A 27,003-nucleotide genomic window follows, 5' to 3' on the forward strand; every position below is an offset into this window, starting at 1 on the left:
TAATAATAAAAACTGATCAGACACGGTAAGCATGGTGGACCGAACCGAACATGCCATACCGAAACGTATTAATACACCCACGTTGTACCGTTACACCCCTAGTGTATACTAGACCTGTCAACTAGCTCTAAAAGTAAGACCAGATAGATTGAAGTTGAAATGTTTGAACCAATCCATCATTGGATGTCTATTTAAAAAAAAAGAAAAGAAAAAGTGACGTGTCGACGTAGTGAAGCTGATGATACTGGCTCATACTCTGTGACAGATTGAACCCAGAGATTCTGACTTTTAGTAAAGGTTTTTAGTCAACTTTTTGTAGTATTCAACAAAAATAATAATGCACATAATGAGGTTTATCTTAAACTCTTCTGCGCAATATTTTTGGTGAACAAATAATCTCTTCCATGTTTCCCAGCCTGACATCGTATATGAAAAATTGCACTACCCCACAGGAAGGTGCAATTTGTCATAATTATTTCAGAAACAATTGAATTTGGAAGAGAATTGGCCAGAACCACCACCTGTTGAGAGGATACAATGATAAATAGATTCAATTAGCATAATTCGGTTGTAAAATTGGAGCATCTGTACTGATTTGCCATAGCTCAGGATATTGGCTGACGGCGGTTGTATTTTTCCGTAATTGCATTCAATTTAAAATCTTAAATAAGCATAAAACAGATTTTTGTATGAATCCTATCCAGAAACCAGCAGATAGCATATGCTAGTTCTTAGAAGTTAGAAATACGTATAATAAATTCAGCAACAGACCACATCAACTTTTCTGCCACACTTCACTTTATAGTAAAAACACATTGAGAACAACATTCAGTAATCAAATTAAGTACCATTTCATTTGCTGCAAGACCCCCTGCCTGAGATCATTAATTTCACAGGGATGCACTTTTAAGTCATTTACTATGTGGAACTGCTTACTTCAATGCATTTATCAATTGAAGCGATTTAATTACACACACCATTTCTTAGAATTGTGCTTTCTTACAGTTTCATCTTGGGCTATTTCTACATTTTGGCCATGTTCACACTGCAGCTCAATTCCAATTTCAAAACTCTCTTTTTCATATAGTGAGAACAGTCCAATTCTGATTTTTTCCATTTCAATCTGGGCCTCTTTCATATGTGGTGCATCTGCATTATGAACGCTCATATGCACACATCCGACCTATATGTCATCAAAAGCCCAAAGTGCGCTCAGTGCAGGTGGGAGAGAATGCTCAGGAGACTCCCGACAATGTCTGTGAATCTGCAAAGTTGTTTTGAGTAACAGTTGTTGTCTTTACATTTGACATTAATTCAATCCCACTTGAAACATGAGGCATAAAGTGGACATTTGTGGTGGGAGTAGTAATTCTGTCACGCAGACAGTTCCTATATTATGCGCGGCAATGACATGACGTCATCTTTAGTAGACGACATATCCACGAAATGTGGAGAATGAGGAGCGACAACGTTCTCATATCTCCTAAATATTCCTACCTCCTCCCGTCTTGGCCAATATGAGACGATAAAATGAACCCCAACACGCGGGACCGTATTTACTTCCACTATAACCGCACCCTTGATTCTAACCGGCGGCTAAAATGTGAGATACAGTAATTCTTTTTGAACGCATAATAATGACAATGTTACATCCAGGCTTCATGAGGAATGACATAAACTTGAAATGCAAGTAAAAACGAGAATATTATAATATAAATAAATGAAATGTATGATAATGATTGATGATGGTCTGCTCTCCACTTAGACCTTGCATGAAATATCTCTGTTGAGGACGCATACAGAGATGAGATTTTACATTCAGATCTCAACAAAAGCAAATGGCCCCACAGAGCCGAAACAAAAACACGTATCCATTTGAAATAGGTGGGGGCGTTCCCAAGTGCCAGAAAGAGTGATGGATGAAAGTACGTGTGAGGCAGGGATGGGCCAGAAGCGTCTCCAAACGGTAACCGCCCTCTCATCTGCTACAACCAACCAAACAATAATAAGATAACAAATATTCAGATAAGCAAATGTATCAAGCCACCATACCGCTTGTACCTTGGGAACAATTTGAGAATCAGCACAAACAAAGCAATCCAGTCTTCAAGTTTTGAACTGTAGTTTCATCTGCCCACGTGACTGCTCTTTGTTTTGTGTTGTGTGCTGCATGCGTAGCAAAATGTCTATCTCCCTCTCGTGGCCAAAAGCAAAAACAAGAACCCTTGAGTCTTGAGCCACTTTCTATTATTGAGCATTGATTCCTGGCCTTTACGCAAATCAAAACGAATAAACAAGGAATTTACTTCCCTTGTGGATTGAATATAACTTGACTTACATCTCCTCTGCTTTTGAGAAAAGTAACATATTTTATAGTTATGTATTTATAATGCCTTGCTTGCAGGTATACTTTCAGAAATTTTGATCCTCGGTCATTGTAACTACAAGAATAGGCAATATTAAGTTTGTCACAGATGGTTAAAAACATGGAATTATCGTCATGGAATTAGCAACAACAAAAGTGTAATATAATAGTTCAGGTCAGTTTGGAATGTTGGTTTGTAATATGTGCTGTCAAATTGAACCAACAATAGAGTAACGTTGCACTGTTTGCAAATACTGGATAGCCAATTTGTTTCCATGCTATTGAATGACCAACTAAACTGGGGAAAAGAAATCTGACAGAGCTCCAAATTGCCCGTACATGGTGGGGTTTTGCTACTAAAATTGGAGATAGTTTAAGTAACTTTTTCATCAAATCACGCCTTATTATCAAATATTATTATCATTTTATTATTATGAATATTATTATTATTATTTAAACAATTCTTGAATATTTTTTGTTGCTGACAAACCTCTGCTCAACACTTCAGCCCATTTATCGGTAATATACTGAAAATAAGTGAAGTGCATTGTTACTTGGCAACTCGACTTACAGGGTGCGCCCCTAAATGTTCTACTTGTATCCTTAAAATCTTAGGTTGGGGCGACTGTTCCGAGTAAAAGAGCTCTGTCTGATCACATGTACCACAGGAGACAGCGTGGTGCGGCACTGACATCTGCTGTTCAATACAGGTATTACAAAGAAAGGGGTCCGGCATTTTTTGGTGACGAATCAACACCAAGTGGGACACAATCCTGAAGTGGAATGAAATTCATATTTTGGTTATTCAATTCATTTTTAATTAAAAACTGAAAGTACGGCTGCAGGTCTTTGCAGGTATGTCTTTTGCACATCTAGAGATTGAAATTTTTGCCCATTCTTCCTTGCAAAACAGCTCCAGCTCAGGTAGATTAGATAGCATAGAGAGCATTTGTGAACAGCAGTTTTCTGATCTTTCCGGATTCTTAATTGGATTCAGGTCTGGACTTTGACTTGGCCATTCTAACACCTGGATGTTTAGTTTTGAACCATTCCACTGTAGATTTTGCTTTATGCGAAGGACAATTGCCTTACCAAACATAATATTTTGCATTTCATCTCCATTAAAAAAAAAAAAAAGACTTTGTCCCCAGGGGGGAATTGAAGGCACATAAAGCAGCAATTAAATGACAGAAAAGAAATACAATCAATAACAATTGTACATAAACAATAAGGCTAATAATCAGGGACGTTATCCAGCTTCTGCAGACCTTGCTGATTATCTGATCATTTGGATCAGATGTGTTAGGAAGAGATGGATAACAGGCAGGACAGCGGACCTCCAGGAACAGGATTCAAGACCCCAGGTTTAGAGGGACAGCCAGGTTTTGGTAGGTTTTCAGTGGTCTGATACTCTCACCATTTCAATTTAATTGATCAAACAGTGCATATGCTCTGTGAGATGTTTAAAGCTTGTGAAATCTTTTCATGTCCTAATCCTGCTTTAAACTTCTCCACAACTTCATCTCGGGCCTGCCTGGTGTGTTCCTTGGTCTTCATGATGCTATTTGCGCTTTATACAGAGCTCTGAGACCACAGCAGAGCAGGTACATCTATACTGAGGCTACTTTATACACAGGCTGACTCTATTTATTATCATCAGTCATTTAGGTCAACATTGGATCATTACACAATCATCAAGGAACTTCTAGAGTGAGTTGGCTGCTGTTGGTTTTATCGTTCTAAAATGTTTTTTTTTTAATTAAAATATTGTATGAATTTTGTTCCACCTCACCATTGTGTCCCACTTGGTGTTGATTTTTCACAAAGAATGAATATGTTTTATGTATGTATTTTACGTATTATTTCACTATTTCATCTTGACACTCTTGTTCCCCTTTGCTTCCTGAAATACAGTACAGTAATTGTGTCTGACATCATACTGAGTCGGCGGCCTACAGTAGGCGGGACTAGGACTGGTCTAGCGGCAATCAAATTATTTGTACTGCATGACTGAGACTCACAGATACAATTTCATGAAGCACAAGGGAACAAGGATGGAAGTAGGCGATTATATTAATAATTATATTGCATATGATGATGCTAACAATACGAGAATTAGGGCAAAACCGATATACAGATACAAATTGTAATTGTATATACGGTTTCCCCCTCATTCTCTCTTATTTTATAAAACATTGGTCACAAAATAAGAATCTTAAATAGATCATTTCTACAATAAAAAAAGAATACAGCAACAAAATCCAATAATCTAAATGCCGAATTGACATTCATATTGCTTCATTACATATGGGTTTTATGATGTGCAGTACTGATGTACTACTAATCTCCACCAGAGGTCGCACATGTTCTTTTACCCAGCGCGAGTCTATATTTTGCCTGTTTTTATTTTTTTTTTCGTTGCTGATAACTAAGGTTTTAATTATTCGTCTCTGAGTGTTACATATTCACTGACTCTTACTGAAATGCGTCGAAATTAGCTTTGTTTAAGAAACAATACTGCCTTAAACTATATACTTGGAAAAACAATATGTTTTTGGAGTTGTGAGGAGACAAAAACAAAAATGCAGTTCCTATACAAAGTTAGAGAAAACCCATCGCATTTACTGCCACAGAAGCCCATTTCTCCCTCGTTATTTGCTTTCATCTTTTTTTTAAAAACTGTGAAAACACTTTGAAATGCAGAGCTGTACGTACGCGTGCGTGCTGTATAAGAGAAAACGGGGCTTGAAAATTAGGCAAACAGATACACACCATCAATTCCTGTCATCCTCCTTTGTTGCTTGTTATGCTCGCCGGGGTTATTAGGGGCTGTGGCAAACTAAATCTGCTGCCTTTGCACAAGTTTTGACTCAACGATAAAGTGTGTGCGTCTGCTTGCGCGCGCGTGTGTTAATTATACTGTATATTAGTTGAGTGGGCCTTTGCAAGATACCATTTTTCCCTTAGATTTAGAGATTTTTAACAGAACAAAACAAAAGGAAAGGTGCGTTTCAATCCAAGGTGTCAGTTTGTGGAACAATCTTGATTGTCAAATCAAAACATCTCAGTCCATTTGTACTTTCAAGAAATGTGTAAATGTGCAATTTCTCAAAAAATATATTTGATACTGCTACTGAGCAGTAGAATTTGATTATAAATTAAAATTATTAATATAAATTATTAAATTAGCAAATAGAAGATTTAATCGATTTTAATATATATTGTAAAATTATGTTGTAAGTGTGCCTTGATTGTAGTTATCATTCATTTTGTGTTGATTAGGAGTAGATATTATACCAAAAAAAATCTTTCTGCCCTCTTTGATTTATTTTCTTTTAAAGAATGAAAAACATATACAAATCCACATTACAAACATTTTCTGCACAGAGATTCACTAGGCCTTTGTTGTATTGATTATACTTTTGATGACGGGATACCGCACTGACTCATCGCATACGTAGCTTCATTCTTCCTCCCACTCATTGTCTTCACACAGCTGCTGCTCCCTTTGTGTCCAAGTGAGCACATCTGTGGTACAAGGTCAGGTGACGTGATGCTGTGCTATGACATCATCTTTCATCACCAAGGATTCACCTCATGCAATGATGAGGTCATTCATTCTTTTTGTCTTTTACAACTCGCTGTTCTCATTATGTTAATACAACATCATACTTTACAAACTACAGTAAGACATACAGTACCTGTTGAGATTAGCAAATAAAATTCATATTCTATCATACAGAACATTTAAAGAAGTACATTCATTCAACCTACTATGCAGTAATTAGTTGTAAGGTTACTTCTTAAGATTAAGAGACACTTGGGCGAGCTTAACATTGGCACATATATAATAGGTTTGCATGTAAAAATGACATTATTACTAAAGTGCCCCCCAAAGACTGTGTAGTGATTTATGGTCTTTTTTTTGTGATTAGATTTATGACAAATTGCCTCGCCCCTTTCTGGGGCGTGGCTTATGTTAGGTTTTCTGTCTTAGCGGCCTACGTCACGGGAGGGAGACAAGGTGGTAATTTTGCTCGCTTTGTCAGTTCTGTTGTCTAAAACGGCGACCGATCGCCACCAAAATGCAAATGCACATTACTACTCTTGTCCACGTCAACCAATGAATGTATAAAAGTGTTCTACACAACAGTTTGGATTTATTGACATAAAACGTGATCTCATCATGATCACCGCCACAAAATCAAAAATACCGTGGCGATTACTCCTCCACTTTCACAAGCTGAAGCGGACAAGGGCATGAATGCGCACACGAACCCAGGCTGGTTATATTTCGGACATTTAGCGACGCTAAACTCGTGTCAACTCTCAGGAGGGAGACAGCGGCTTGCAGCAGCAGCAGGCCAATTGTAGCTTTACGCCCCCCTCTTCCCTCCCCGGCTAAAGGTAGGATAATGGGACGGCTAATAGCAACTAGCTTCAGGTCGTTAAAACAAAAGGTGTTAGCACAACAACATTAGCTCCTTACTCTGCGTCCAGCCCTTATCGAACGAGCGTCAATGTTCAGCGAACAAAAAGTTCCAGCAAGGCTGACTCCACAACTGAGTGTTGCCGCATTGGAACGTACCTTTTTGGCTGTTTACGTTCCAAATTGGACGGCGTTTTGTCGAAAAACTCTGGCCATTCCTCATCCAAATAAATGTGCACATCTACTCATTTCCACTTCAGTCTCTGTAAAAATCCTGACTGGTGTTTAATGCCTCACCCGTCCGTCCTAACCGTGATCAGCAAAGAAGCAGTGTTTTTTATTTATTTATTTATTTTCAGCAAAGAAGCGGTGTGCGCTGGTTCTAGGCTATGTAGCTCTGCTGACTTCCACATTTCCTCATTCTCATATAAATGAGCCACGTAGAGGTTAATCCTTTTGATGTGTTGAAGTGGGCATTAGTAGAGATGTCCACATAAATTTTGGTGCCAATTGATCGCCGTTTTTGGACGTTATAAGCAATGAAAGTACAATGATTTCCAATGGAGAGTATGGAATTGGTTACTCCCGTGACTCCAGCCAAACAAGGATAGAACGGTAGGGGGCGCGGCCATTTGCCTCATTAACAAGAGGCATTATTCATGGAATTACCTATTTCCTCATTTCTCCAAAATGAATGGATAAAATAGAAAATGGCAACTCTTTTCATTTTCCTGATCGAAAAATATATCAAATGAACTTGTTAGTGAAAACATGGCCATCGCGGCCCTACCGTCTCTTTAACAACCACTCTCCCTTGTTAATTCATTTAAGTGTGTTTTGAATATTTTAACCCCCTCACATAGCTATGATATACTGTGAGTAACTTAAACAAAATCTTAGAAATACCTAATATGATTCTGATATTCCACTTAATTTCAATGATACATGTTTATTTAAATTAAAACTCAAAATCGAAATGTCCGCTGATAGTGTAGTGGTACACACGCCTGAGTTGTGTGCGGGCAGCGTGGGATCGATTCCCGCTCAGTGACAGTGTCTATGTGTGCCCTGCGACTGGCTGGCGACCAGTTCGGGGTGTAGTCTGCCTTTGCCCATTGACGGCTGGGATAGGCTCCAGCAACTCCCCGCGACCCTATATAAGATAAGCGGTTTGGAAGATGACATGACATGACTCAAAATCGAGCATTTTTATCTATCCAATGTTGTGTAGATTGTGATAATTATGTGGCTTGAATGATACACCATTTATTTCAAATGAATCCCTGTACAACATATTTGGAAAAAAGAGAAAATAATAAGATGAATAATTACATAAGTACAAAATACAATTTCACGAAATAATTATTAAAAAATACATACATAATAAAATCTTTGGCAAAGCTCTGAGGCCAGCAACCCATCATACTTACAACAGCAGTCAAATAAAAAAAATAAAAATAAAAGAGCAGAATCACAGTGTTGTATTGCTCTTTACGATTAAAATTTTAACCCAGCAGGGCTAGTATAAAAATGACGGAAACATACAGTAATTCGTGCTTGATTTTTTTTTTTCTGCAATAGCAGCATCAATAAATAAGTTCATGTTTATTCTAGTTCAGGAAAAAACAAGAAATAAGTATAAATACAAATTGAAATAATGTATTTTTTTGTAAAAACCATAATAGAGCAATAATATAAAATGACTTTTCACCACCTCTACTACTGCTATTACTATTACGACTACAAGTCATATAAATGAGAATACAGCACTTTGAGCGACAATAATATTAACAACCATAACATATTTACAGTACATAAGTAGTGGGAAACTATCCATCTATTAATAACATTAGCAATACCTATTTGAGATCTTTTATCCAATTTGCACACTTCAAATTATGACTGACCTAGTTATGCTGAAAACCAAAACTACATAGTTTATATAACAAAAACTATCAGAATAAAATACAAAGATGAAAATAAGGAAATATTTGACATAAAACGTAACAGTGTGACTCTTAATGTAAGGTGGTGTCAGTTAACAGTTACACTTTGGTGCTGATATAAAAAAAATATATATATATATATATATATATATATATATATATATACTTCTCTAGAAATAAATGATCACTTTCAAGTGTTTATGAAAAAAAAAAATCATTCATTGTATATTCTCCAACCAACTTGTGTCTTCAGTATTGTTTGCATTATTTTGTAGCTATTTGTACTTACTTATGTCTTCACTAATATGACGAGTTATGTGCCTCAGAAAATAAACCCACATTTTGAAAAAAATCATTTAGAAAAATATATATGTGTCATGACTCCATCAGCATTATTAAAGTGCAATTTTGCATGACAACACACTGTAAAACACACCCAGATTGTGGGTTCAAATCCACCACTTTCAGTTTGAACCAAAAATGTTTATTTGCAGAAAGTAATCAAACAAACTTAATTTTAATTTCGACCAACCAAATGAAGTAAATTGGTTTTGCTCACCTCAAAAATTTGTTTACACAAATTTATAAATTTCAGGCTTTACTGAGTGAATTATTTACATCAGTCCAAGCTAAAATATTGGATGTGACCGATTACCTCAGTTTAAAAAAAAATATATAAAAATCATCCCAAGTTTATTTTTATCGATGCAGAAATGTTGCTGCTCCTAAATCATGTCAAGAGCAGCACAACTTTAAATTCTTTTTTACTCAGCCATGTATTAAAAAAGCACTGCATCTGTAGGAATTTGGTGGAAAGTTCAAGAATAAGCACATCACCTTGCTCTGATAAGAGTGTAATGAATCCAGCAACGACTACGTTTAAGAACCTGAAATGTGACCGTATTCTTCTTATAAACACTTTGATACATCTATTGTATTTGCTGTCACATGTTGAGACTGAAAAATATATATACCGGTAGTTGCATTTTGAGAATGATTTGATGGTATTTATCTCAGAAATGTATTCTTTTTGTGTTTTCATGTTTGCAAGGCAAATGGTTATTTCTTCTTTTTTTTTCTATTTTCCATTTTTGTTTGTATTTATATTCACTGAGAGCAGCAAGAAGAAGCTGCTGGTTAAAGATGAGTGAGTGGCCTCTGCTGTGGACAGCTTCAGGGTCTAATGAGTACAAACAAAGACCCCCAGCAAGTCTTCATGTGTGTGAGGGGGTGTCCATATATTAGTGTCACATTGCTCTAATGAGACTAATTGCATGTGAAATGTGTGCATACACTGGGCCTTGGCGAGGTGGGGAGGTCTTTGCCACCCACTTGTGGGAGTCATATTAAACTTTCATTTGTGCCCAGACTCCATGAACTTCCCTTTGTTAGGAACAAACCTCATATTTATTGTAACAGTGAGCTCAAGAGTTACTGTACGTCTGACCACTAAGCTCTTGGCTCTGTATCTCTCCTCAGCCTGTAATTGGCTGCCCGCTATTTCCAATCATTCCCGCAACCCTCGCAGTGCTGTTTCCATAGCGACTTAGCCGTAACCTTCTGCCGGCCGGTCTCAGTGGCGTCGCTCCCCTCTGTCCACCCCCCGAGGTCCCTGTTGCTCCCAGCCTGGGAAATCAACCTAATAAATAGCTTTATGGAAATAGAGCTGGTGAGCAGCGGGTAGAACTGCCAATCTTAATATATGTATTAGAATGCCTGAAAATGTCAGAGTGACTTGTTGCCCCGTGGCCACCCACATACTCTCAATTCACTTTTCACTCAAAGGAAGTCTGCCTTTGTGCCTCTCAATAAATGTCGTCCTTCAGCTTTCTGTCAGAAATGGTCCTCTGTGGTGATTCTTTGTTGCATAATGTAGAGATTAAAGTCCTTTTCAAGTCAGGGTTAACAAAATAAAGTCTCTAGTTCAGACCGGGACTTTTTTCTCTTAGGGATTAAATTAGTTTGTGTTAATATACAGTACTGCACAGTGTGAAGGTTTTTGCCTGAATCTAAAACATATTTTCTTCTTTTTCTTTCTAGTTTCTGGCCTCTGACTAATATCATAATAACAAATATATTGTTAAAATATCACATGATAAAGAATGTTAACAATGGGAATGTTTAAAAATGTATTCTCATGTGCGATTTTGATCACAATGGTGTTTTTGTCTCTTTTCTTGCTCATCTGACAGTAGTGCATAATTGTGAAGTGGAAAGAATTCTTTTTTTCCTGAAAATGAATATCGGCTCCAAATATTGGTTATCGGCCTAGTTAATGATTACTAATAATTGGTATTGGCCCTGTCTATCTCTACCAAAGACGCACATGGGATTTCAGACTTTGACCGGGCCATTTTAACAGATGGATATTCTTTGATTTAAACAACAGGTTCCAAACTCAAGGCCTGAGGCAATCCGGCCAATAACATCATTTTATGTGGCCCGTATCATTTGCGTCAACTTCATGTTTCATGCAAATTGTCTTGTCACTTTTAACAACACTGAGATATGAGACAGAAATGTATGTGAGAAATGTCGTCCATTTATTGCCTTCCGCCTGCAGCTCTGCGGTCCCCTTCCGCCATCCCTTTATCTGCGTTTTTGTCCGGCCAGAACAAATAGCAATCGCCTATAGCCCGGTCTGCCTTTCATTTTAAATTGGCTTCTATTTACGTTTCCATCTATAAACTTCTACCAATGTTAAGCACTAAGCCAGTCGTATGCACGAATAATTATCTGATATGCAATGACAATCATATATGTGTGGAGCTTTGTGTGGAATAAGCACATAACTGAATGCTAGCACTAACACCTTTAAGAGCTGTCAAAAGTTTAAACTGCTTCAGCTGGAGATCAAGTTTTGCTGTGGCAATGACATAGATCCTGGATGGACTTTGTAATTTACAAGCAGTGAAGCCTCAAAGTCAATCACCTTTTAAATTTTTATTTTAAGGTGAAAATAATGCAAGATGTATCCACATTTAAATATTTAAACAATATTCAAATACAAACATAAACAAACTACAATGTGAGACAGGTTAAATATAATATGGATATTCTTGAAGAAAAATTCACTGTTATTTATTTTTTACAAAATCTTCACCTCTCCGCATGCTAAACCAAATTAAAATTAGCATGCTGCAAGTATTCAGTAGGATAAATGCAACAGAAGGTGGACATACATAAGTATGCGTGCATCATCGCCACTGTCTTCGCACGAGAGGCATGTGTGACCAATTGTGCAGATTCTCCAGCGTTATCATTAACATGATTACTTCCCAACAAGGGATTCAAAAGATTACGATTTGGATTATGTGAAAGGGATATTGTGTCACGAAAGGTGTGGAGGAGGACCCAAAAGCAGGAGGCAAAAATTAAATGGAATATAAGATATTTAATTAAAAGAAAACAAAAAGGCCAAAGGGCATTGGAATGATTCCAAAATAAGATGGATCAAAAAGAAACTAAACAAACACCAGGACAGGACTTGGGTTAACAGACTGATGACCATTGACAAACGACAACAAACCAACCAGAACTGAAAGAAAGCGGGGACCTAAATAGAGACAAGTTGACGATACTAGGAGGAACACCTCCTGGCCTAAAAAGGGAAAAAAAAAAACTCCTTCATTTGTTCATGATTAGAATATAGGCTATAGTAAGGTGTCAGTAGCGCATATGCCATGCAATATCTATATTCCATTTGTTTGTATGTTGGTTAACACAATCTGAATACTTGTAAGTTCATTAGCTGAATCAAGTGGCACTGGGCAGGTGTGAGTGGCAGGGGGCCACATGAGTAATGATGTCAAGAGGTTTAGAGGGGATTTGAAGATGGGTTAAGGGTTATGACCTCTCTTGTGACCCCAGAGTCATCAGTACACTTAACCCCACATTTTGACTGCCCCCACCACACACGTGTGCATTAACTAGTCCTACCACAATGGCTAGGTACTTCTTTTTTTTTTTTTTTAATAGAGTGAGAAAGGCAGTTATTGAGACTGAACACTGATGGATGCTGAATTTAATTAGTTACTGGTGAGGACGCTTATTTGTGTCAAACAAGTATTGTGTTGTATATTTCTATGATTAATTATTGTGACATTATCGTGACATTCCTAATATTTATAATTTGTAAACAAAGTATATAATCTAGAAAACATTTTTTTTTTTAGAATATAAGGTTTCTTTCATGTTTTCACTATGAATGATTTATAGAAAGAAAATACACACGTAATGGTTAATTTAACATCATCCAGAACAACATGCCAAACCAATGAAAGAATCTTTTATTCTGTTATTTTGTCATTTCCTCCTAATGTATTTCTTTTCACATTTGAAATTACTGTATTTGTACCTAAATGACAGTAAAAGAAACTAATGAACGACCACATTAGTAAAAAAACAATTCAATATATGAGCCATTCTACCGAATTGGTTGAAATTGCTGTCCCACAATGAAAATCAAATTTTAAAAAACAATGAAGTATTCGGACTTTGCATATTTAGTAATATCTTGTTATGATCTATTTTATCACAAGACATTAATTGAGCCCCGGGACTCTTGTGCTGGGAAGCAGTATGGATAATGGATGGATGGACATTAATTGAGATTAAACTGAATAAATGAAAAGTCATCTTTTAAGTCACTTCCTATTGAGAGGTCGCTGTCCCAATCTCTAACTCCTAAATTTCAATTTATGAAAATGAAATGTAGAAGATTTTTGCCAATTTAAAAAATATTTTACTTCAATAGAATGTTTTGGTTGCTTTTAAATGTATGGTGAAACATTGATTTTGAAACATTGATTTTGTAGATTTTTTTCAAATTAGAAGTTTTTATGTAAAAAAAAAAAAAAAAATACTTTGCGCCTCTGTTACACTGTTGCGAACCCCGACATGGTTCCCACACTTCTAAATACTTGTAAAACAATCAATTTAGCGATAAAAATTAAAAATGAAGAATATAAATACCAAGCTTGCAGGCTGTGATTAGAATTTAGCTTCGACCGACCGCGGCAGATGAAGAGCACGACGGAACGTTTGCTAAAACTGCGATAAAGTTTTAATTTTTATCATAAAATTGACTTATCTTAACTAGAATGCCATAGTGTAATTTATCCAATCCTGCACTTTAAAACGCTTCTCGCCGTCGTGAAAAGTGAAAGTAAAAGCGGCCGCTTCTTATTCTTCTTCCCTCATTCTTCTTCGCCTGCTTTTTCTTCTTCTTCTCCTCCTACTTCATTTCAAAAACGAAGAAAAAGCATGCCCGCCGGGGGCATCATGCATTAACTTTATCTTTGCACAACAACATCAATAAAGTCCTTTGGATAAAATGCAAAGCGGGATTGTAGTTAAGGTAAGCTGTTTTAAGACAACCTAAAACAAAAGTAACAAACACTTTCACGCTTTATTTGGCGATGTCTTAAGTCGTCCGTGCCGCTGGCAGGCCGGGAGCGCGCTGCGCTGCGCTCACGACTATAAACGCAGCTGTTGTACTGTACTATCCGATTTTAACAAAACTTTGTTAGAGTAAACACATCATTACAAATACAGATAAGAAAGTATCCAGCTTGACCCTGACTGAGTCAATTGAATAGTGGTCGAGACTAGTGAGAGGCTGCGATGATGCGCACCCAGTCAGCTCACGTACAGTACAGTGTGTGGAAAAAGTAAATCCACTTGTGCTCTCATTGGTCGATCTCACGCTGTCAACCAGTCACCACCTTTTATGAGTGCCTGCGGGTATGTACAAAGCCTCCGAGTCAACTCATATCTTTGAAACAATGCGTCTTTCTGCAATATAGCTCCCGATATGGCTGTGTTGTTTCATTTTTAATTTATGAATGCTTCTGAAAAATCCGCAATGCACTGAGGGCGCAAAAGTTGAAGCGCGAAGTAGCGAGGGATCACTGTATATTCATTTATCAAAATACTCTGTAGAGGTTGGGAGAATGGAAAAAAATATGAATCGGCTAGTAGAATTCTTTTTATTCTTCTGTAATTGTGTGTTTCGGTAGTGACAAATTTTAGGACATTCAAGATATTAGGGAATAGCTCGAAAATACGATTTGAAAATTGACTGTACTTTTACTATATATGTGCCCCTTAGATATGGTGCAACATGAATACAGTAAAGGTTTTTCTGAAATAACATACAAATTTCAAACATTTTCCAACTCTGAATTTGAACCAATATACATTTTAGTAGTTGAATTTATAAGGTTTGTATACAACAAATTTCTTTGTGTATTCTTAGTTTACCTCGTTCTTCCATTTCTAAACAGAGCTGATGTGATTTCCTATAAAAGTCCAGTTTTATATCATTTGTCCAAAGCATTAGTTTCCCAGAAGCTTTGTGTCTTGCCAATCTGCATTTTAGCAAATTCCAGTCCTGTCACTTTCAAGATATTTCAGTGACCAATGTTGTTTTGTTTCTCTACCTTAAAGAAAAAACTTCAAACTTTGCATTGTACAGTGACATTTCAAGACGATGATACAGCAAAATAAAGACCCAAAAAACATAAACACCTAAGAATGGCTAAGGACCCCAAAAAATTTGACTCTTCTTAAGTGGCCTTTGGTGAAATTTGATGCACGTCCTATTGATCATCTGAGTGAAAGTGAAACATGCATTCTAGAGATGGCAAAACCTGAGTTCAAACCTGAGACTGATGGATCAGTTTGCTCTCGAGGAGTGATAATCCAGTGGGCCAAAATACCTGTTGACAGTTGCAGAATTCTCATTAAGATGTACAGAAATCATTTGATTTTAGTGCTTAACGCAAAATTTTGTTCAACAAAATTTTAAGTGTATCATCATTTTTGTCCAGGCCAACTCTCAAATTATTAAAAAAGAACAAAAAAGAAATCTGATTTGAATTAACTATCCATCCATCCATTATCTATACCGCTTATCCTCACAAGGGTCGCGGGGCGTGCTGGAGCCTATCCCAGCTGTCTTTGGGCAGTAGGCGGGGGACACCCTGAATTGGTTGCCAGCCAATCGCAGGGCACATTGAATTAACTAATTTTCAGTAAATTAAAATGTATTATTATCACTTCTGTCAGTTTCAAATTATTTCTGTGACTATTTGCGTGTCTCTTTCTCAAACAGACGATTGCCAACAATTCTGCTTTCTAGTTTATATATGAAAACAATCTTGAATAGTGGTGAAAAAGACATTCATCCTAATCAATCAATAAGATGCTGATCTTATACACCCCAGGATAAACTTGCATTATCATAATCCAATTTTACTAAGAGTCTGAATATTGTTTTTAATGTCGTATTAAAAATTGAAATTCATAGTCGTACTATCTCATCTGTGCTTTTCTTTCCTTTTTGCAAGACTCTCAATTCCCGCTCCCATATGGCACCTTATGAGTAAATTTAAGCGCCGTCTTATAACATAATCACCATTCAATCCGCCTGTTCTCACCAGCCAACAAATCCTCGCTGTGATGGAAGTTGTCCATGATTCTATTAGCATATGCAGAGTGGCGCTCTCCTGCGTACAAAGTAGAAAACCTTGCCCTTCTGTCTTCCCTCCATCCTCTTCACATCCTCATTCTCACCGCGAATGCCATCTCATATCTATTCCTGCTCGTTTATGTACATAATTCTGCATGTATGCTATTTCCATCAATGAGACACATTTCCACCAGAACATTTCGAAACAGAAGCTGAACTATCGTTTTAGCTTCAAGCAAGAACAGCAACCCGTCACCCCCTATTTGAATGTTTTTTTCATGATGAATAGGTAATCAATCAACCAGAGGCAATATATATTTTGGCTGTGTACTGTCAATAATGGGTCGATTTGCAAAAAAAAGAAAATATGTTGAATTTGATTTTTATGCTGATTAAACATAAAATTGGCATGACAATTCCAAAATTGCAGTCATTTTTTTTTTTTGCTAGCTTATTACGATTGGGCTCATCTACAGCTACATGGCAACTTGTTTGTGCAGTCACAATTTAGACGGCGGTGAGAGGTGTGTGCGGATCCCAGTAAGCCAGTACTATCAATATCTGCAAAGAGATGGACGTACTGTTGTAAATTCTGTTTCAGTTTATACTGTTTTTTTGGTTATCAAAGCTTGTAAGTATTCCAACTTAGTGTTTGATTTACATACATACACATTTATTTAATGTCATGTCATGTCATCTTCCAAACCGCTTATCCTATACAGGGTCGCGGGGAGTTGCTGGAGCCTATCCCAGCCGTCAATGGGCGAAGGCAGACCACACCCCGAATTGGTCGCCAGCCAGTCGCAGGGCACACACAGACACCGTCACTGAGCGTGAATCGATCCCACGCTGCCCACACACAACTCAGGCGTGTGTACCACTACACTATCAGTGACTTATTTATTTAATGTATTTTTAGAAAACAGATCCTATAGCTCAAAAATTTGGGATTCTGCACCCAACACTAAAAACAGCTGTCAACAAAAAATGATTTCCCAGTATAATGGACAGTACAACTATAACTAAAACACTATTTGATTAGCATATGTGTATTTATTAGCATGCAAGTAAAGTCATAATGTGATGAAAATGAAGTCACAACAGCACTTGCTTAACTGTCGGAGACCAGCCGCCACTCTCTCTCCCAGAAAGCTCTCTCTTGTAAACTTCTGTGATTATCTTGCATAATTGATTCCAAAGGACACAAATGAATGTTTTATGAATCATTTTGGTAACATAAAAAAAGATGGTCATATGTTTAATTGTCAATTCAAGATGGGCACCGATGTTTCGACATGCAACCTCGTACTGTCCCAAAAGATTGGGGCTTTAAATAAAAATGGTCGTTGATAAGCCTTTCAAGGATACAGCGGGCCCTTGCCTGATGGAAAGCGTGATGAGTTGGCTCAAGCTTATAGCTGGTGGAATACATCAAGATCCTTTGATGGTAATTGGGAGCCTTGCTCGACTGCTGGGTTGTGACTGAGCTGCTGAGCACCTCCTGATGCTTTTTTGCTACTGTAGAAAGCTGAGAAGCTTCCTTAATGAGAAACATGGGAGGGGCAGATGGATAGATAAGGTGAAGGGGCGCTGACTGGATTGAGGAGAAAAGGGAGAGAATGTGCAATGAAATTCAAATGTGCTCAAACAGTCTCTTTTCTATTTTACATGATGGAGTCACACATTGTTGCCAAAGCAATAAGTCAAGGTGGATTGAAAGTGAGGTGAAGCAGATAACAGTAATAGACAAAATAAAGAGGGGAAAGCAGCATAGGTGACAGCAGAGTAGCAGGAGGAGGACTTTTGTCTCCATCTAACAATTATAGTATCCAATAGAAATCAACATGTTACTATGAGTATCATTCACATTTTAATAAGTCACAGCTGGAATATAGCCAACAATGTCAACCACACATGAAATAACGACAGCAACCACAAAGCTCAAGATGTCTTCTGATGCTTGCCTGCCAGCAGACAGTAGTACAGTACATGACAATGTGACTTATTAATTCCAGGAATACAACACCACAAGGCGACAGTATTGCTCTGTGACTTTTCATTCCTATGTAGAGACTGGATTTTTATTCAAGCATTTTTGCTACTTGTCGTTTGCTTTTTCAGTGAATGGGTAGACGACTCGCCTTCAACAAGCACTGCTAGTCATTCGTCATCAAGTAATGAGTATTTTAAGGTAAATTTATTTTGACTATACATTTACTAACATATTCATGCATCTATTACGAATGATCGATACCACTTTTTTTTTTCAAACCGGTATCAGTACGAACACTTACTTATACCAATACCAAGTCTAGTACCAAGCGAGCTTTTTCCCTTCTGCTCCGCGGGAGGTTCCGGCCTCCCTGAGCTCGCCTTAGGACACCTGCGTTACCGTTTGACAGGTGTACCGCCCCAGTCAAACTCCCCACCTGCCACTGTCCCCGGAGCGCCACTAGTACTTTTGATACACACAATTTCAATTAAACCAATGATATATAATTATAGATACATTTATTTGAAGAGGGATTTGATTTTGTTTGTAATGCGCTTTGTTACAGCTCTAGCTGTTATGAAATGCGCTATATAAATAAAATTGTATTGTATTGTATTGTATTGTACTGTATATACAGTACATTTATATTTGTCATTCATCCCTACCAGTCCTTTGTATTTAAGATGCTACTCAAGAAGAAGATATTGAGTGATGAGTGGTGAAATTAATAGCTGGTGAGGCACTGACATTAGATTTACAAGTTTACATCCTGGCTTTAAATAATAGTAAATACACACACAGACAATAAAAATAACAGTCTGGGCTGATAACAGTAAGTGGAAGTTGTTATGAGTTACTGCAATTACACGGTAAAATACAAAATACGCGCAAACAGATATGAACACTTATTTATTCCCATTCAAGAAACATGACTCATCACAGTACATTTCTCTCACGGCTCTTTTTGTTTCCTTACGGCAACCTGCATGCTACTTTGTTCCAGTGACAGCGCTGTTTTATCACTTTTGCCAAAATTAAACCTACAAAGTAGAAATGAACAGTGTATTTTACTCTGTTACATCTGCTTTGACGATAAAGTACAAGCTCTTGTACATCCTTTTTAGTGAGGCAGAGTGCAGTCTGCCTCACTTCGAACTTTTCATCTGCGGGATTATGTGGTAAAGCTAAATATGTAACACAAAAACATGAAGTACATTAGACTGTTCATGGAAAATTAGAGTGCATATTCCAAGTGTCTGAAAACATTCAATTTGAGGTGTCTGAAAACATTCAATTGGAGATTTGAAGAGTTGAGGTGCAGGTTCAGGCTTTGCCTCCCCTGACCGCATGTCCCTGAAGGAATAAAAACAGTTCCACAGATCATCACGAGAGGATACAGTACAGGGTTTGTATGTGACAAATCCACACTACGGGTTTGTTTTAGCTTGAGTGCCATCAGTGAGGGTCGTCAAGCCCCTCCCCTTCGGTTCTCCACTGTAGGTATCCGGCCAGCCGCTACTGAAGCCTCCCCAGTCATCAAACATTCCCTTTTTATTCCACTACAAAGTGCCAGGCACAGCCGCACTGGCAACATCAACAACAGTGTGCTGCACAAAGGTCATTTTTAATGATCCAAACGAGCTTGATATGAGTCTCGCTATGACAGGAAATGCGGGGTTCACAGTGGTACAGTAATTCTAATTTGCATTTGATCTGGAATTTCTGTGCAGTTGTGCACCCATGTCACATGTGCATGTAATGGGAGTTCTTCAAAGTGACCAAAGTCAATCATTCACACTTGAGGAGTCAAGCTCTGGCAGAACGCATAAATGGCTAAAGGAAGTTCACAATGAATAAATATATTTGGCCACCTAAATACTCCCTAGAAATCTATTATTAATGCATGTACCATTCCAACTGAATAAATGAGGACGAAAGCAGCCAGGTTGTACTTGAAAGCACTGGGAACGCTAGCCAGACCTTTTAATGCTTTTGTCATTTTGTGCAACAGGTCACGACCAGCTGGATTCAAAGAGCTTCTCAATGAGCATCATTTGAGAGTGCAGCCAATAAGTGAAACAAGCGCCACAGGGTTCCTTGGGAAAGAACGCTAACCCTCCTCTCAAAGCGCCCGATGGGCACCATGCTGTTCGTCTTTCCTGTCTAAATCCACTAGCGATTTTTATTTCACTGCCAGTTTGGCGGTGAAAAGACATAACAGAATGGATTGGATGAGATGAATAGAAAAAGATGGTGCTAGTGGTGTCCGGGCAAAAAGGTCTAAAGTAATGCTGGGTTGGAGGTGCACACATTTGAGGGATTTGAATAATGAAATATTAAACAATAATTAGAAGGGAATATGCACACACGCACACACATGCAGGCAGGCAAACTGGTTGTTAATGACTCCTGAGCAAATTTATGTTGAAAAGAGCAAAGGGGAGCCTACTTGACCCATATAAAGGGTTAAATGGCAGCATTAGCACCCATATATTAAAGATATTATCCAATTATGCTTTGTAGAAATGCCCCGCTCCCCTCATCTCAAATGCAAAGTTGCTCAAATGAGTGCACCAAAAAAAAAAAAAAGAAAACCAATAGAACAACTAATATATTGCAAGATAATCAAGTTATATATGGCACGAAACCGTACCAAATATTTATGAATCCAAACAAATGACAAAATGACTACCGTACATCGTTGGTTTCACCAATTGTGCTCATTAAACTGGGAGACGAATTGGCAGATTTTAAACTGCTCTTGTCAATTTGGAGACTTTAGAGACCCTAAAAAATATGCATTGCATCTGCTAAAAAGGAGACTGGAGGGATTAGGGCCCCAAATCAAACAACAACTGACTAGGAAAACATCACAAGAATGCCAAAGTTATTGGACAGTTATTGCAGTCAAAGGATATCCATCCAAAAGGAATCTTATTAGAATAATTCTGTCTGTTCCAATCCTAAAACTTGTTGTGTCATTACAAACAATGCTGTCTTGTAAAGTGGTGTATCAGATCAATTTGTAAATGGTTTCGGTCTACCGTCGAAATAAAGTAATTTCCGTTGGCCTCACTGTTCCAATAATTTTGGAGATGAATGTAAATAACCTGCAAGCCAACCACTTCCATACAGACATCATGGTTTGAATGCATGTTACTTTTCTAATGCCAGTAGATATAAAAAAAAAAAAAAGACATTACAAAGTAATTTGTTGCTCTCAAATCATGCTAGGGTTGGACACAACATGAAACTGGTGGCTCTGTTACATCTCAAAGCTGCAAATTTTGCAGACCCTTTTGTAAGAGTGGCTTATAAATATTGTGATTTGAAACAGTTAACAGTTCTCATCAGTGAATCTCTGATCGTCAACAGATGTGATAATCAAATCTAACAAAGTTTTAACTGAATGTCCGCGTCCTCCAAAGCGCAAGAGTGTCCACATTTATCGATTAAGTGGCGTTTCTACTGTTTTTGCATGAATTATGACCGCATCTCCATATTGGACATCTCTATACGGCCCACCCAGCGATGAGTGTGATGAATAATGTGGGTGGGATGGCCGAAGCCCTAATTGGGCCATCGCTTTGACTTGTGTTACAATTCATTCAAAAAATAGCAAGCCTTACTAGTGAGAATGTTAGTTGAGGATTATACTTCAGGTCGCAAGGCATGGCTTTATAATTGCACATTATTCATCACAGAGCCATATTTCAAATAGTGCTGAAAGTGACCCATTTGGGAAAGCATAAAAGAGTGTCTTTATTCCAGTAATTGTGAGGTTTGTGATTTAAACAAATTTCAATGGGCCAATAATGCAAATGCACCTCTATTACTTAGGAGTAATTGGGTGACTAATTGATTGTCACGCGCATAATTAGTTAGGTATAAGTCAGTCCACATGAATCGTTTGAGGTTGAAAAAACAACTGCAATAGGGAGGACATTAGCGTGAACCGTTGAAACACATTTGCCAACAGTCTACGTTTGTGCATATGTGTAAATTGTCCATTCCATCGTAAAATGGTTATTGGGCCTCATTGATTTTCATGTGGAGATCCAGGTTGACCGACGCTATCCTCCCACAGCCTTTTCTATTGAGCTTCTCAACTGGATGCGCTCGGTCAGACTGGCAGCCCCCACTCCATCCAACTATTAAGTGCCGAATCACCACATAATCACTGAGGAACAATATCTCCAGTTTGACCATTTAAAAAGCATTTTTTTAGGCAATAATGACCCATCTTAGAAAAAATATGATTCTTTTGGGGACTTTTTTTCCAGCACAGATTGCTGTAACAGGTGGGGATGCTGGTATATATTTTTTTTCATTCTTTGCATGTGGTCAAACCACATCTTCCCAACAACAAACGTATCCTATTGTGCCAGCCCTTGTTTTATATACTGTACTGCCGCAAACTGACAATTTTGCAGACTATCGTTGATGGGAAGACAAAAAGGAGGAGAATATCAAGCCTGACTCACATGAGGCACGTTTGTCTATCAGCCCGTCGGTCAGTCAGTCAGAGCTGAATAGGTTCCTCTCAATAAAGTCAATGTCACTCCATGCCTCATGCGTTTGCTCTCTCATTGGACTACTAGAGAACGCTGAATTCAATCTACACTCCATTAGTCATTTTGGTTTTGATGGGAATGAAAAGCTTGAGATTCAACATATTGATGCAGCCGGCTAGGGAGCCGAGTCTGTCTGTCCTACAAATGTACCTGCCAAAAGGTACTGCTTTCTTTCCCCCTGTGACAGAATACACTCAACCAAACTGCAAGTGCACGTATGCTAAGAATCAACTGAAAGAAAACTTGATAAAATCAATGTGTCTCTGCGTGTTCTTGTTCTTCATGTCCCACGTATGGTTTATAGAGTTTATACACTCATTCTTTAGCAAAAGTCAACCAGTTTAAGGTTTGAGAGTTTGAGCTTTACTTTTGACTGACAGGTGGAGATAAATCAAGCCAAAAGATGTGTAAGCAGATGTGACAGATCCGCTCCGTCATGTCTGGCAGCAGACAGCTTCATTTAACAAAGTGAGTGAGATGCATTGCAGATTAAATGACACCAAGGCAGCTCAAGTGTTACTTTGTTGTGCTGGTTGAAAATTAGAAAATTAGTTCAGCGATACAACGGAATGGCTTTAAATTGGACATCGGGAGGAAAAAGCAAGCAAAAACGTATAAAATAAATAAATAAATATAGCATTACAAGTACAACTAATAATAATTGTAGAAACTAAAGTAAAAATATTTTAAAGTAAACGTGATTATCTAGTCTAATGTCAAATTTTAAATATATATATAAAAAAAAATACATTTCTACACTATTGGGAATCCCATCTTATTTTAACTTCAAGCTCATATCACTTTGATTTACTCTCCTGGCATTCACTTCCCTCCTGCCTCCACTATGCATTACCATCACAAAAGACTCAAGTTGGCCGTGTTTCGAGTCCTATTCTCAAGAGAAGCCACGTGTCCTTTTGCGTTGTTCCGTCACAGGAGAAGGCAAAGAGGGCACACGCAAACCAAAGACGATACAAAAGGATGCAAAGGCAAATTTGACTCTCTTACCATTGAAGCCGGTGAAGTTTCCCCAGTTGAGGAGGGAGCTGTTGAAGGACGGCAGGGAAGTGTTGAAGAACAGATCTGTGCCGTTGTTGGGGTTTCGGATGGTGTCGGTGAACAGGTTCATCTGCAGCAGTGTCTTGAGCAGATAGCGCAGCATCTTGAGGCTCTTTATGACACCAGTCCTTTCTAAAGTGACTGCTGCGCAACACCGGTGCCTCCTTTTCAAAAAGTTCAAAAAGTGCCCTTTTTGCCCAACATCAAATGAAGGGAAAACATTCGATCTTATGAGGAATAAAAGCCTAAATTTGATGGAATAGTACGGAAAATTTGAGTTGATTAATTGGATATAGATGTCAGCTTCAGGGGGGGCGGCCACCCACTGATCGAGTCCAGCATCGGATTGTTCCTTCCTCCTTTCTTCTTTTGTTCTGCGATCACATAACTTCACATGCTGTCTCCTATCACACACACAAAAAAACCTCTCACTGGTGTAAAAGAATCCACCAATGTGATGATGACCCCTTTGGATTTGCTACTCTCCTCTCACCAACCCCTCCCTCTGGCTCCTCCTGTGCACCTCCCTCCCGTCTCTTCTCCTCTCTCTCTTGCGTTCTATGTGTGTACGAGGGGGAATCCCAGGGGTGCGGAGGAGAGGAAGAGAGCAGGTGCTGTGGGCAATGAATGTTTAATTATTATATTAATAATCATCCCTGGAGGTTTTGAATAAGGGTGGTGGAGGAAAGAGGGTGAATAGACTTATTGTCACTGTCAGAACTGTAAACCTCACACACACGAACCCATGGATACATGCATATGAGTTCTGGATGTGTTACACAAGCAAATTTGGGTAAAGTCAAACTCCTGCTGTGTTTGTTTGGCTTTAAAAACAAATAAGCATTCAAAAATCATCTCATCCTATGTATTGGCTCCAAGAAATAGTTGGATGAATGTGTAAATCACACTTCAATCATCGTCTACTTCCTACTTTTGTTGTAAGGAAAAACCTGCAACATATGTAAAATTATTCCAAATGACTAATAGTAATTTGCCAACAAGAATTTGCATAAATGCTGTATTATAGTATGACTGCATATTTTAGTCTGAGACCATAAAACTGAGTGGGTTCCTCTGGCACTGTAATGTTTATAAACAATGTAAAAGTTAAAAATGTGAAATCACATATAATCAAAATTATACGCCAGGTGCCGTATAAGAATTGCTACTGTAAGTGACAGTCCAATCAGATACGCTTGTCTACAATATAAACTTTTGTGATCGTAGTCCTCCTGCATTGTAATGGAACAGCTTTTATGCCTCATGTGTGGATATGCATATTGATGAACGTGCCCACATCCCCTAATAGAGCCAAGCACTCTGTAACTCGAATACGCCGTCTACAAATCATCATTGACACGTATGTGCGATGGAAGCAGTATGGTCGCATGTGGCGACTGGACTCCCCGCTGACAGCCTCAGTGTGAGTCCTAATAATGCTAGCTGTCCCCCCAACCCATTTGGGTCCTGCCCCACCACTCCACTTTCTGACAATGGGAGACATGCCGGCTTAAAGTTACTGTGACGACCCCAATCGCTCACTCTTTTCCCGGGGTCTATTTTGGCCCTCATTTCAGAGAACCTTCAATTCATGAGACATCTCTGCCAGCTCCATCCACACATATGGCAATAATGGGCATATAGAATTGTCCAAAATATGTGGTCACAACCGTCCAACCAATCTCTTGATGACTGCGTCAAGAAGAGGGACTGGTTTCAGAGTAACTCAAGATATGATAACAATATCACAATCCGATATTAAGGCACAAACATACGGTATTTACAGTAGATTGAAAGTATATGAACATATCGGTAAGTAGTTAGATCATGTTAAAATGTCAAACTTGTCATCAAGAGCACAACTGGATATATCAGGACGCCTGACAGAGGCAGTTTCGATAATTGCCACTGGTGTAATGATATTTTTCAATGAGCAAGAACAATGCGATATATTAACAATTTGTCCCGCCTACACTGTAAAATCCAATTAGTTATCGTTTCTTTAAAAAAGCATGCAAACCGGTTGCATTTAAAAACAACAAGTCAAGCAAACTAGTTAATTTTAGTTGTACTAACTAGAACTTCCAATTAAAACAAACAAGTAGATTGTACTTGATAACGTATTACTGTTGACTTTAAAGACTGCTCAGAATTACTATTTTAAATCTATTAAATGATTGCATGCTAAATTTACTCTGTTCTCTTCATATAATATACTTATCTAAGTTTCACTAACTTATATTACTTCACGTGACTAAGTTATATGTTTACTTGAAAAACAATCTGAATTGTTAAAACCATGCAAACTCGACTTCAGCAATCTAAGTGGTTAAAAAATATTTATAAGGGAATGAAAAGCACGTTCTAATTTACAAAAAATATTGGAATTACAATTAAACATAATAAATCAAGACAATAACACAGTTGAAAGTTTAAATATATAGATGTTTTCTTCCATTTCAACTTCTTCAAGGATAGACATTAAAGGGACACTTGGATGAGTACCTCTTGTTAATGAGGAAAATGGCCTCGCCCCCTACCGTTCTATCCTTGTTTTCTCTGAGTCACTGGAGGAACCGATTACAAACTCTCCATTGGAAATCATTGTACTTTCATTGCTTATAACATCCAAAAACGTTGATCAATTGGCTCCAAAATTTATGTGAACATCCCTACTAATGCCCACTTCAACATATCAAAAGGATTAACCTCTCTGTGCCTGATTTGTACGAGAATGAAGAAATGTGGAAGTGAGCAGGGCTACATATATTTATGCTGGGACGAGCGCATACTGCTTCTTTGCTAAAAAAAAACAAACAACACTGCTTATTTGCTGATCGCGGTTAGGACGAGCGAGGCATTTAACACCAGTCAGGATATTTTCAGAGACTGAAGTGGGAATGAGGAGACGTGCATTTATTCGGATGAGGAATGGTCCCAGTTTTTCGACCTACAACACACCATCCAATTTGGAATGTAACAGCCGAAATGGTACGTTCCAATGCGGCCACACTCGGCTGTGGAGTCAACCTCCTTGCTGGAACTTCTTGGTCGACATGATGTAAGCAACCTTGGACTGGTTGCGTGAGGTCTGTATATCTTTTATTGGACGGCATACTAACAATACAACATACAAGCCAGCTTCTGGATGTACAGACACAAA

At 38.1% G+C, this 27,003-nt stretch overlaps 1 long non-coding RNA gene across 2 annotated transcripts; it reads left to right on the top strand.

Moving 5' to 3' along the window:
* The first annotated feature begins 1,463 nt into the window (after positions 1-1,463).
* LOC147132832 (uncharacterized) lies at positions 1,464-21,084 on the top strand. 2 transcript variants are annotated; one of them, XR_015081855.1, is made up of 5 exons: positions 1,464-1,603; positions 1,885-1,966; positions 2,981-3,075; positions 18,336-18,405; positions 20,219-21,084. It is a non-coding gene; the product is annotated as an uncharacterized LOC147132832 (long non-coding RNA). The 2 variants fall into 2 exon arrangements; XR_015081856.1 differs by lacking the exons at positions 1,464-1,603; positions 1,885-1,966; positions 2,981-3,075 and adding an exon at positions 3,680-3,753.
* Positions 21,085-27,003: the final 5,919 nt, after the last annotated feature.

This window comes from Filicampus tigris, chromosome 17 (assembly GCF_054856515.1).
Source record: "Filicampus tigris isolate MCC_2025a chromosome 17, RoL_Ftig_1.0, whole genome shotgun sequence".
NCBI lineage: Eukaryota > Metazoa > Chordata > Actinopteri > Syngnathiformes > Syngnathidae > Filicampus > Filicampus tigris.